The sequence below is a fragment of the Ascaphus truei genome, chromosome 11 (genome assembly GCF_040206685.1).
Source record: "Ascaphus truei isolate aAscTru1 chromosome 11, aAscTru1.hap1, whole genome shotgun sequence".
NCBI classification, from domain to species: domain Eukaryota; kingdom Metazoa; phylum Chordata; class Amphibia; order Anura; family Ascaphidae; genus Ascaphus; species Ascaphus truei.
The window spans coordinates 36,041,566-36,054,182 of NC_134493.1; the positions used below are offsets into that span (position 1 = coordinate 36,041,566).

General features: G+C 44.0%; 1 long non-coding RNA gene across 1 annotated transcript; it reads left to right on the forward strand.

Moving 5' to 3' along the window:
• The first annotated feature begins 2,361 nt into the window (after nt 1-2,361).
• On the forward strand, nt 2,362-9,673 carry LOC142462978 (uncharacterized). Its single transcript, XR_012787318.1, has 3 exons — nt 2,362-2,498; nt 2,867-3,605; nt 9,536-9,673. It is a non-coding gene; the product is annotated as an uncharacterized LOC142462978 (long non-coding RNA).
• Nucleotides 9,674-12,617: the final 2,944 nt, after the last annotated feature.

Here is a 12,617-nt window from a genome sequence, read left to right on the forward strand (position 1 = left end):
ATGTTAGTACAGTATAGTGTTAGTATAATGTTAGTATAGTGTTAGTATAATGTTAGTACAGTATAGTGTTAGTATAGTGTTAGTACAGTATAGTGTTAGTACAGTATAATGTTAGTACAGTATAGTGTTAGTATAATGTTAGTACAGTATAGTGTTAGTATAATGTTAGTACAGTATAGTGTTAGTACAGTATAGTGTTAGTATAGTGTTAGTACAGTATAGTGTTAGTACAGTATAATGTTAGTACAGTATAGTGTTAGTATAATGTTAGTACAGTATAGTGTTAGTATAATGTTAGTACAGTATAGTGTTAGTATAATGTTAGTACAGTATAGTGTTAGTATAATGTTAGTATAGTGTTAGTACAGTATAGTGTTAGTATAATGTTAGTATAATGTTAGTATAATGTTAGTACAGTATAGTGTTAGTATAATGTTAGTACAGTATAGTGTTAGTATAATGTTAGTACAGTATAGTGTTAGTATAATGTTAGTACAGTATAGTGTTAGTACAGTATAATGTTAGTACAGTATAGTGTTAGTATAATGTTAGTATAATGTTAGTATAATGTTAGTACAGTATAGTGTTAGTACAGTATAATGTTAGTACAGTATAGTGTTAGTACAGTATAATGTTAGTACAGTATAGTGTTAGTATAATGTTAGTATAATGTTAGTATAGTGTTAGTACAGTATAGTGTTAGTACAGTATAATGTTAGTACAGTATAGTGTTAGTACAGTATAATGTTAGTATAATGTTAGTACAGTATAATGTTAGTATAGTGTTAGTACAGTATAGTGTTAGTACAGTATAATGTTAGTACAGTATAGTGTTAGTACAGTATAATGTTAGTATAATGTTAGTACAGTATAATGTTAGTATAGTGTTAGTACAGTATAGTGTTAGTACAGTATAGTGTTAGTACAGTATAATGTTAGTACAGTATAGTGTTAGTATAATGTTAGTATAATGTTAGTATAGTGTTAGTACAGTATAGTGTTAGTACAGTATAATGTTAGTACAGTATAGTGTTAGTACAGTATAATGTTAGTATAATGTTAGTATAGTGTTAGTACAGTATAGTGTTAGTACAGTATAGTGTTAGTACAGTATAATGTTAGTACAGTATAGTGTTAGTATAATGTTAGTATAATGTTAGTATAGTGTTAGTACAGTATAGTGTTAGTACAGTATAATGTTAGTACAGTATAGTGTTAGTACAGTATAATGTTAGTATAATGTTAGTACAGTATAGTGTTAGTACAGTATAATGTTAGTATAATGTTAGTACAGTATAGTGTTAGTACAGTATAATGTTAGTATAATGTTAGTACAGTATAATGTTAGTATAGTGTTAGTACAGTATAGTGTTAGTACAGTATAGTGTTAGTATAATCATTGATTATAAGGATGACCAGGGAAGAAAACCACCGGAAACAAGCAGATGTTTGCTAGTGCAGAAGCCGTGAGACCGGGATGGATTAGGAGGCATTGTCCGGGTGTGGGGTATGCATTTCATTGAAGTCACCGGTTTTAAATCAGCCTCCAGAAGAAACAAAATGGTGTTCAAATTGTGCGGGTCTCGCGGGCCAATAGGAAGCTGCAACGTCATCTGCTGTTCTTATCTCTAGATTCTATCAGTCATCAACTAGGCCTGGCCAGGGGGTTAATAGGACATTAACAAAAATACAAAGAAATGTTTTTAAGATAAATTGTAACCACATTAACCCCTGCAGTACCCGATTGCTTAAAATATTTAATATCTCATGATATTATTGTACCAGAAGTCAGCGGTCAAAGAGAAGGACAGTGACTGATTGGGTGGTGTAGTAACAATGTGCAGATCTAGCAGAAGATGTGTGCAGACAAAGACAGGCTCCGCTAGCAAATCTTTCTTGGTTCTTCTGCTTGCTGGTAGGTAGAACCTGGGTGGATAGACATGGGTGCTCAACTCCGCAGTCCTCAAGACCCCCCAAAAGGTCATGTGTTTACAGGATATACCAGCTTCAGCACAGGTGGCTCAATCAGGGGTTCAGGCTTCGACTGCACCACCAGTGCTGAAGCTGGAATTTCCTTCAAATGTGTTCTGTTGGGGGTCTTGAGGACTGGGGTTGAGCCCCCCTGCAATAATATTACAGAAAAGGAAAAAATGATGTCAGAAATAGACATTTAATATATGAGCAATAGTGAAGTGCCACGCTTTTGGGCCACGCCTTGCCACATGAGGTCACCCAAGGTCCTAATTGCCAATTACTTGCCACACCCACATGTCCATATTATGGCATCACAAAGTAGAATGTAGGCAATGAGGTCACCGGATGTCCTAATGCCAATGAGTATATAACCTGTCTGTTGGTGCCCTCAAGTCAGAAGTCACCTGCTGCAAGACTGGTAACATCAAGAAAATGGCCTAAAGTAGCAGGTGGCAAGAGGCCCGCGGCACAGAAGCAGATCAGCCGCATGAGCCATAGAAGAAGGATACATGTCAGCAGAATAGGTACCAATCTATTTAATATCATTATCTCTTACCAAAACCAACATAATCCCTGTGTAAATTTGTGCATAAATAGTAGCTATTTTGCCAGTAATTTTTTCAAAGTCTTGTTGATTTGTCAAAAAGACTCTTTGGGTCTTGCTAATTTTCAGTGAGTCTCACTTATTGAAAAACAGCCTTCACTCATCGGTGCTCTCAGACATCAATGGAGTCTCAATTATGAAGGCAACACTTCCATTGAAATGTCATTTCCGTGTTAAGAACCCCCCAATATTACTTGCTGTGATGATTGTAGCCAAAGAGAATAAGCTCTGCCTGGATCTTGCTTATGATATACAGTAAATCAGCGGTTTTCTCATTTATCTCTGTAGTTGACTTACTGTAATAATACAATACGTTGTTGGAATGGACCTGGACAGCCCGTTCCTGCAGCCACGTTGCTTGGTGTGCTGTGACACTGCTGCTACGCTGATGGGCATCAGCGGAAACCTGAAAAGCTAGATAAAGAACTTGGAATGAAATGCTAATATCAAAAAGAAGGCAGAAATTGTGTGCTCCCCAGCTACCAGAAGCTAGTTAAAGAAGCTGGTAAAGAGTGAGAGACATTGCTGAGAAAGCCGTGCTGAAGCAGTGTAAAGAAGATGGTAAAGAGTGAGAGACACTGCCGAGAGAGCCGTGCTGAAGCAGTGATGTCTTCGCCACATGGACTAAGATAAGCAAAACCCTTTCTATTGTATACAAAGACTGCGCTGTTTCTTTATTGCCTATGCCAGGGCATGTTTTGGGCTGACAACCGGCTTAGCTGGCGGCCCTGATAGTAAGGGCCTGAAGAAGTCAGTTAGCTCCCTGACAGGGATAGGTATTTATTTATGCTTTTGATTTTGGTTTGGTTTCCTTAAAGGGACGGTGGGCCTGCGAATACGTTCCTTAACCCCCAATAAATAAACCCCACGTAAATAGAAATACAGTGTTTCCGGCCTTATTTGGGATAAAAGAGACTGCAACGTGATGTGGTTGTCACAACTGTAACATCAAGAAAAGGCCCGCGGCACATAAGCAGATCAGCCGCAGGAGCCGAAGAAGAAGGATGGATACATGTCAGCAGAATAGGTACCAATCTATTTAATACCATTATCTCTTACCAATACCAACATAATCCCCATCTCTAAGTTTGGGCATAAATAGTAGTAATTTTGCTTTGCCAGCCTTTTGGCCCAAAAGTAAATTTTTCCAAAGCTTTGTTGATTTGTTAAGACTTCTCTTTAGGTCTCGCTAATTTTCAGTGAGTCTCACTTATTGAAACCCAAACCTTCACTCATCGGTGCTTTCAGACATCAATGGAGTCTCAATCATTGAAGTCATGTGACTGCTTTAGTTGTATAAAACAAATATCCCCCCTGCATTGGCAGGGTAGCATTGGCATCTTAAGAGTGATGCATTTAAAGTGATAATTTTAAGTGACAATATATAGACTAGAGGTGACTGGGGATTGGACCTACTGCAAACTCTTCTACACAAGGCAACAAACGGTGAACTTATACGACCACACTATGATCCCATGCTTGTTAGCCTGCATATTTTAACCCCCCCCCCCCCACCCCTTTACCACTTATTACACGGCAGCCTCTCTCAAAACTGACTGCACATAACTACCTCCCACACCCACTCAGTCCACTGAAACCCTGAATTGACTCTAGCATTACAATGCAGCAAAACATTTGACAAGGAACAGGCACACCCCTGCTGTTTAGTCTGCACACACTCACTTTGCTCACAACAGCTCCATGCAGCACTGCCTACATCTGGCATAATGAACCTGCTATGTATCTTAACTTTTTTCTTTCTCCTGGCCTCATGGAGATGTTACTCCCTCAATCCACTACAAACTCCTCCCTCCTGGCCCACACCCAACATCACCATATACCCTGGACTACTCAAAAGCCTACTGAATGTTGGTGGAGAACTCTAAAAACCAGCACACTAACCACCGCGCACTCAAATGGCAAACATCACAAATTTACAACTTGCAAAAAACTACCCAAATTTCTACTCATACTATTACTCTCTTTAGCAGGTGATATTGAACCTAACCCAGGTCCTCCCATTTCAGCTCTGTCCCATGCCCCTGAGAATTCCACCTTTAAATTCCAAAAAGGGCTATCTGTCGCCCATATAAATATCCGGAGCCTGCTGCCCAAACTGGACAAACTAAGGGAATGGTGTCTTATGCATAAACCCAAAGCCATCGATCTTACAGAAACATGGCTAACCCCTAAAACCCCCAATGCAAATATCGCCATTTAGGGATACTCCATTTCTAGGAGAGATAGGTCAAAGAGGAGGAGGAGGAGTGTTATTTTATATTGCAGACACATTACAATTTACACTGTTAAATTGCCCCCCAAGCCCACCCTCTTTTTAATTCTAGTTGGCAAAATCTGCCTCTCCTTTTCTAAGCCCATCTTGCTTGCTGGCATCTACCGCCCCCCTAAAGCCCCTCTACAATCCCTGACTGATATCACCCAGTTTCTTGGCTCCATTTCCTCTCTGAATGAGAAGAGTGAGCTGCTATTTCTTGGGGATTTCAACTTCAATTGGCTTGACCCTAAAAACCACAAAATCCAGATACAACTCAAGTCACTTAACCTATTGCAACTCATTTCCCAACCCACATGGACAAACCTGAAATCGCATAACCATTCCTTGCAAGATTGGATTCTCTCCTCAAACCCCAGCAGAATCCAATCCTCTGGCATCCTTCCTGATATTTTCAGTGACCATGCAATAGTGTACTGTGTAAGGAAAATTAAACCGCCCCATTCAAGCCCTAAAGTTCTCCTCACTAGAACATTTAGAAACTTTAACCCACAACAGTTTCTGGATGACCTTACTATCACGGTAACTTTATGACAAGATATAATATACACCAAAATACCTGGGTTGAACTGAACATGACTAGATATGATAAAATATTATTTATTCCTTGAAAAAGGTGAACACGCAAGATATACAAATAACAGACAAAATATAGACACTTAAGATGGAATGATAAAACAGTCAGAAATCTGGGCTGGCAGTTCATACAGCAATCTTAAACATCACAAAGACAATTGAGCATAGACTGAGCCTCGTTTAAATACAATTTTCAGCCCATCTCTTAACCCTAGGCGCCTAGCTGGCTAGTGGAGTCGTTTGAAGTAGATTCTGCTTCCCCTGTAAGTGTGAACTATGACACTTACAAACCACTGAGCCCCTTTGTTCTTTGTTCTAAACAATCAAGGCGGTTAACCTTTGATCAGAGGGCTTATGCTAAACCATCTGTCTGCCCCCCTGACCTAATTGCATAGCAGATGGGGTCTGTATCCTCATACAATATCCAAAATACTATTCACAGCTTAATATCTTCACATATTAATAGGTTCCATTCTGTTAGGCCCAGTGGGTAAAAACCTGCCAGTTTTTTATACCGACAGTGACTCTACATAGTGACCAAGTTTCAGCTCTCTGCGACCCCCAGAACCGGAGATACATAAATGCACTTTACAACACTTTTTAAAATACAGGATTCGTCCCTTTAAAAATGAATCTCTGCTTTTCACTCGTTCCCCATTGAAAACAACGGGCTCCGCCGCCATAGGCTTCAATGGAGCAACTCCGCCGTTGCAGTCAATGGGGTTCCCGGCCATAGACTTTCAATGGGGAAACCGCCGCCATTGAAGTCTATGGGAAAAACCACAAATCTTTACATTCACCCATACTCCGTCTGGTTGATCGGAGAGGGCTGGGAATGGCCATGCATTAATGCCAGAACCATTGGCTACATGCCACCCAAATCCCAGCCCTCTGGTCCTTCCGGAACCGGAGATAGGGACTTACATTTTTCACCATTTCGCACTTAGCCGTTTTCACACCACGCGGCTTTTCCCCATTGGAATCAATGACCAGCGCCGCCATAGACAATGCATGGCCGCACGCTGCCATTGGATTCAATGGGGCCTCCGCTCCGCCATTAAAGTCAATGGCGCGACCCTCTTTCTCCGCTCGACCCTTTTCGGGGGTCCCTCATTCCCGGACCCGGTGTGGGTCGTGTGTGGGGGTTCCTAGGGGCTAGGGGCAACAAGAATTTTATTCTCAGGTGCCCTTGAACCTAAAATTCCCACGCCAATTGTCATTGAACTTGACCGAAGTGATTAAACTCTTTTCAAAGACATTGTATCCGCTTTTGCGGTCTGCGGTTTGGATGGCTGCCAACCTGTTCCTCGAGGCCGGCGTCGAGGAATCCTCATTGAAGTCAATGGCCCCATTGACTTACAATGGGAAACCGCCGCTCCTCCTCTCGGATGCCACCTGCTGGTCGTCGCTGGAAAACAGGTCCAAAACCGCTACTTCTGCCATTAGAATGCATGGAGCCTCAATGGTGACCTATGGAAGGCTGCAAAATGGAGCCTGAAAAGGCAGGAAAAGGGAACAAAGGGATATAATCACTGAATTAACATTAACCCCTTCCCTCCCGCATAAACCCTAGTATGTGTTGTGCAAACACTGGGATGAGACAATACATTTATACAGGGGAATAAACAGTTGGAGTGTGAAACAAGGTAAAAACACATTACTGGACCCCAGTCCAGTTAACCCCTTACTTCCCAAGTGAGAGAAGGGAGTGGCCAAATGGGGTGTAACCCCTTTAATCCCGGGCCAAACCTCCTCTCTCATTACACTTACAAACTGCCCATGGCACAGAATCGATTTAATTCCCGACCCTGATTCTGCGCTCGACTATTTCCAATCCGAGTTCTTAAAACTCTGCGATACCCATGCTCTACTACGCAAAATAAGGGTACGGGGGGCCCACCTTCATGGCTTTCAACAGACCTTATAGCACTCTACCAGTTCAGGGATACCTTGTGGAAAAGCTACAAAGTAACTGGCACTACCAAGGATCTCAATCACTACAGATGCCTGCGGAACATGTGCACAAGGCAAACAAGGCACGCAAAAGCACAATATTACTCTGACAATCTCCACCAGAATACATCAAACCCAGCTAACTTCTGGAAGGTTATCAACAATATATTCCAGCCTTCTAACCATCAACAACAAAGTAATATCACTAAGGGGGATATTACTCTGACAAACCCCACTGACATTGCAAATGCATTCAATGATTACTTTGTGGGGTGTGCCACTAACTTATTAGCGAAACTAATGTGGACCTGACTTACTACAATCTAGGTTCCTACGACTTGGTGCCCCAGCCATTGCCAAACTAATTGCTTCCATAGTCAACTCTATCCCGTCTGCAGGCCATATCCCTAAGACCTGGAAAACTGCAAGAGTTGTCCCAATCTTCAAAAGTGGGGACAAAAACACTGTCTCAAACTACAGGCCAATCTCACTTCTCCCAATTCTATCCAAAGTCATGGAAAAATGTGTCCACTCCCAATTAAGCGATTACTATACCAAGACAAATTTCCCTAGCCAATTCCAACATGGCTTTCGCCCCAAACACTCCACCGTAACTACCCTGCTAAAAGTTTGCAATGAAATCCAGTGTGGAATGGAACGGGGACAACTCACTGGTGCAGTATTCCTAGATTTTGCAAAGGCTTTTGATACTGTTGATCATGCTATCCTGCTTAACAAACTCTAGAGCTCTGGAATAGGGAAGCATGCTTTAAACTGGTTTCAGTCCTACCTATCAGGTAGATCCCAACATGTGTCCATCTCAGGCTCTAACTCCAACCCCCTGGATATCACCTGTGGTGTCCCGCAAGGCTCTGTTTTGGGGCCCCTACTCTTCTCAGTGTTCATCAATGATCTTCCCACAGCTTGTAAGGAAGCCTCAATACACATGTATGCAGATGACACAATCCTATATGCACACAGCCATAGCCTCTGTGACCTTCAACACATACTTCAGTCTGACTTTTTGAGACTCGAAAACTGGATTTCCCACAACAAACTGTTTTTAAACACTGACAAGACCGTAACAATGGTATTTGGGACAAAGACTAAATTTTTAAAGCTTCCAGCGACCGAGCTCCAGATTAGAACCAATGCTAACACCACCCTAACCCCTGTCACTAGTTTTAAATACCTGGGCATATGGTTTGACTTCCACTTAACATTCAGGCTGCACATTGATACCCTGACAACCAAGACCTATGCCAAACTAGGGGTACTTTACAGGATCAAATCCTCCCTAAGTCTCCTGGTCAGAAGCGTATCGCACAGAAGATGCTAATGCCAATTATTGACTATAGAGACATAGCATATGGCTCGGCACCTCAACCCCACCTTAGCAAACTTGACACCCTCTACAATTCAATTTGTCGTTTTGTTCTCCAATGCAACTACAACACACATCACTGCGAAATGCTCAACGAACTAGATTGGTCATCACTCAAGTCTAGGCGCAAAGTTCACCTTTTCTGTCTTGCCTGTAAATTCTTTATGGGCAAGCTACCCAGCTACCTGAACAAGCTCCTCACCCCTACCACATGCAGCACTTATCATCTGAGATCAGACTCCAAAAGACTGTTCATGGTTCCAAGGCTCAACAAAGTATCCATCCGCTCCTCCTTCTCTTACCGTGCACCCCAAAACTGGAACAACCTACCGGAGACTCTCACATCCACCACCAGTTTAAGTTCTTTCAAATCTAAGGCTGTCTCACATTTTAATCTGGTCTGTAACTGTTTCATACGCCCATAATATATATTTTCTTTACCTGTGCATGCAATGTCTTGTATATAATGTATACCCTGTTCATTTATGTAACTGTATTTGTAGCCCTGTATTATTTGTCTTAACTGTGCCCAGGACATACTTGAAAACGAGAGGTAACTCTCAATGTATTACTTCATGGTAAAATATTTTATAAATAAATAAATTGAAGGCAACACTTCCACTGAAATCTCCTTGTCATATTCAGAGCCCCCGAGTATTACTTGCTGTGATTGTTTATAACCAAAGAGAATATCAACTCTACCCAGCTCTTGCTTATGGTATAAATCTGTTTTTCTCATTTATCTCAATAGGACATAGGCACATGCACCATTATACAGGGTTGCAATGGACGTAGGCACATGAGCCATTAATATACAGTGTTGGAATGGACGTGGACAGCATGGTTCCTGCTGCCACTTTGCTTGGTGTGCTTTGACACTGCTGCTATGCTGATGGGCATCACTGGAAACCTGAAAAGCTAGATAAAGAACTTGGAATGAAACCTAAACAGCAAAAGGGAGAAGAGGCAGGAAGGAGGCTTCGTAGGCTTCCTGCCTGAACACTGATAGGAGGCTTCGTGCCTTAACGCAGATAGGAGGCTTCGAACCCGAACTCCAGATGCCCAAAAACCCAAAAAACAAAATGAGAATGCAACCCCATCTGAAAGGCAGGTCTTTCATTTGATGTTCAGACAGGGCTGGCTTGGGAGGCAAGGCGGCTAGTATGTGCGGTTGTTTGTGTGTGTATATATTCATACATATACATACACAGTGCTTGACAAATCCGGTCGCCCGCATGCCCCGGGCGACTGGAGTTGACATCGTGGCGACCTCCTATTGGCCCAAGCATTGCACATGTTTTTTTGTTTTTTTTACATGTTCCCTGCTCGCGCTGGGAAAAAAAAATCCTCCTATTTGATTGGTGTGACGTGACTTGGCACACTGACAATTTTTTTTTTTTTTTTGGCGCGCATCCCGGCATTATATGAGCTTGCATGGAAGCAGCCTTCGTAAGTACGTAAGTACTCTCCCATACCCCCACACACCCACACACCCACATGCCTCTCCCATGTCCCTCCTATGACTCTTCCATGTCCCTCCTATGACTCTCCCATGTCCCTTCTATGCCTCTCCGATGCATGTGTGTGTGAGTGACTGAGTGTGTGTGTGAGTGACTGAGTGTGTGAGAGTAAAAAGTGTGAGAGTGACTGTGTGTGTGTCACTTTGTGACTGACTGTGTGTGTGTGTCACTGTGTGTGTGTGACACTGTGTGTGTGTGTGACACTGTGTGTATACAGACACACACCAACAGCCACCATCACCTGCCCACCCACAGGCACCGTCACCTGCCCACCCACAGCCACAGTCACCTGCCCACCCACAGCCACGTCACCTGCCCACCTACAGCCATGTCACCTTCCCACCCACAGCCATTGTCACCTTCCCACCCACAGCCACCGCCACCTGCCCACCCACAGCCACCGCCACCTGCCCACCCACAGCCACCGTCACCTGCCCACCCACAGCCACCGTCACCTGCCCACCTACAGCCACGTCACCTGCCCACCTACAGCCACCGTCACCTGCCCACCCACAGCCACATCACCTGCCCACCCACAGCCACCATCACCTGCCCAGCCACCGTCACCTGCCCACCCCCAGCCACGTCACATGCCCACCTACAGCCACCGTCACCTGCCCACCCACAGCCACCGTCATCTGCCCACCCACAGCCACCATCAGCTGCCCACCCACAGTCACTGTCATCCAGTTACCCACCTCCTGACCGTCACTCTCTCTCTCTGTCACTCTCTCTCTGTCACTCTCTCTCTGTCACTCTCTCTCTGTCACTCTCTCTCTCTCTGTCACTCTCTCTCTCTCTGTCACTCTCTCTCTCTCTGTCACTCTCTCTCTTTGTCACTCTCTCTCTGTCACTCTCTCTCTGTCACTCTCTCTCTCTCACTCTTTCTCTCTCTCTCTGTCACTCTCTCTCTGTCACTCTCTCTCTCTCTCTGTCACTCTCTCTCGCTCTGTCACTCTCTCTCGCTCTGTCACTCTCTCTCTCTTTGTCACTCTCTCTGTCACTCTCTCTCTCTGTCTCTCTCTCGCTGTCACTCTCTCGCTGTCACTCTCTCTCGCTCTGTCACTCTCTCTCTCTTTGTCACTCTCTCTGTCACTCTCTCTCTCTGTCTCTCTCTCGCTGTCACTCTCTCTCGCTCTGTCACTCTCCCTCTCTCTGTCACTCTCTCTCTCTCTCTGTCACTCTCTCTCTGTCACTCTCTCTCTCTGTCACTCTCTCTCACACACACCCTCCCCTCTCTCTCTCACACCCTGCACTGGGCTCTAATTGTTGAGCGGGGAGTGGAAGATCCGGGCCCTACCTGGCAGTGAGTTAAAGGCCCATCACTGGCAGCTGACCAGACTTCTGTCAGGACCTAACTTCCAGGTGCGGACTACTGGGGTGGGCCCCCCTCCGCCACCGGGCCCAGGACAATTCTCCAATAGGCATGTCTGTGTCTTTACACAGGGTGTTACAATGTAATGTGGATGGAATTCTAATCCACGAGAACCAGAGATTCATTATATAGAAGGCATGCTGATGATGTTCACACCGCTCACATGCACACCGTGATAATACCAGCTCGAGGTACACTGTAGCATCGCCCTGCCCTTGTTAAAATAACACGGTCATATTGTAGAGTCTAGACGAATAAAAACAGAGGAATTCACCACAATATCTCTACAATCAATTTCACACTCAAACAAATGAAATACCTGAACTCCCAATGTCTTCAGAACGCTCCCTGAATATTTTATAATAAACACAACTCTCTGTGCTATTCAATTAACACAGCAAAGGAGTTCCATTAAATTTTTATTTAGGCATTTCATGGTAATTATGCTTCCTTGAGGCTTTTGTGTTAACTCCCGGACTGCTGGTAGGGGCAGCATTGTACTGTTGGCTGCACAGGATTCAGTGGGATAAAGCTATTAGGAGGAGACATAGATTAATCATTTCACTATCAAATGTTAGTTTCCCCTCCGGGGGGAGGGGGGAAAAGGTGAATTAAGACGGGGGTCCTGGTAGCAGGGGAGCTCCTTGGGGGAGGGGGGAGAGGGCAATGGGCAATGACCAGGTGGTAGGGTTGACACATCACTAGGTGGGGTCAGGTGGGGACGAATTAGTAGCTGGTGTGGTTGGTAATAGGTAAATGTACCCACTGAACTGGTACGGCTGGCATGATTTGGGCTTTGCTATGGAGGTGCGCTGCCAGGTCCAATACTGTTAGTTTAATGTATTGTGTTATGTTATAAATAACTGCTGGGGGGCGGCAATGCACTGCTGGGGGGCGGCAATGCACTGCTGGGGGGCGGCAATGCACTGCTGGGAGGC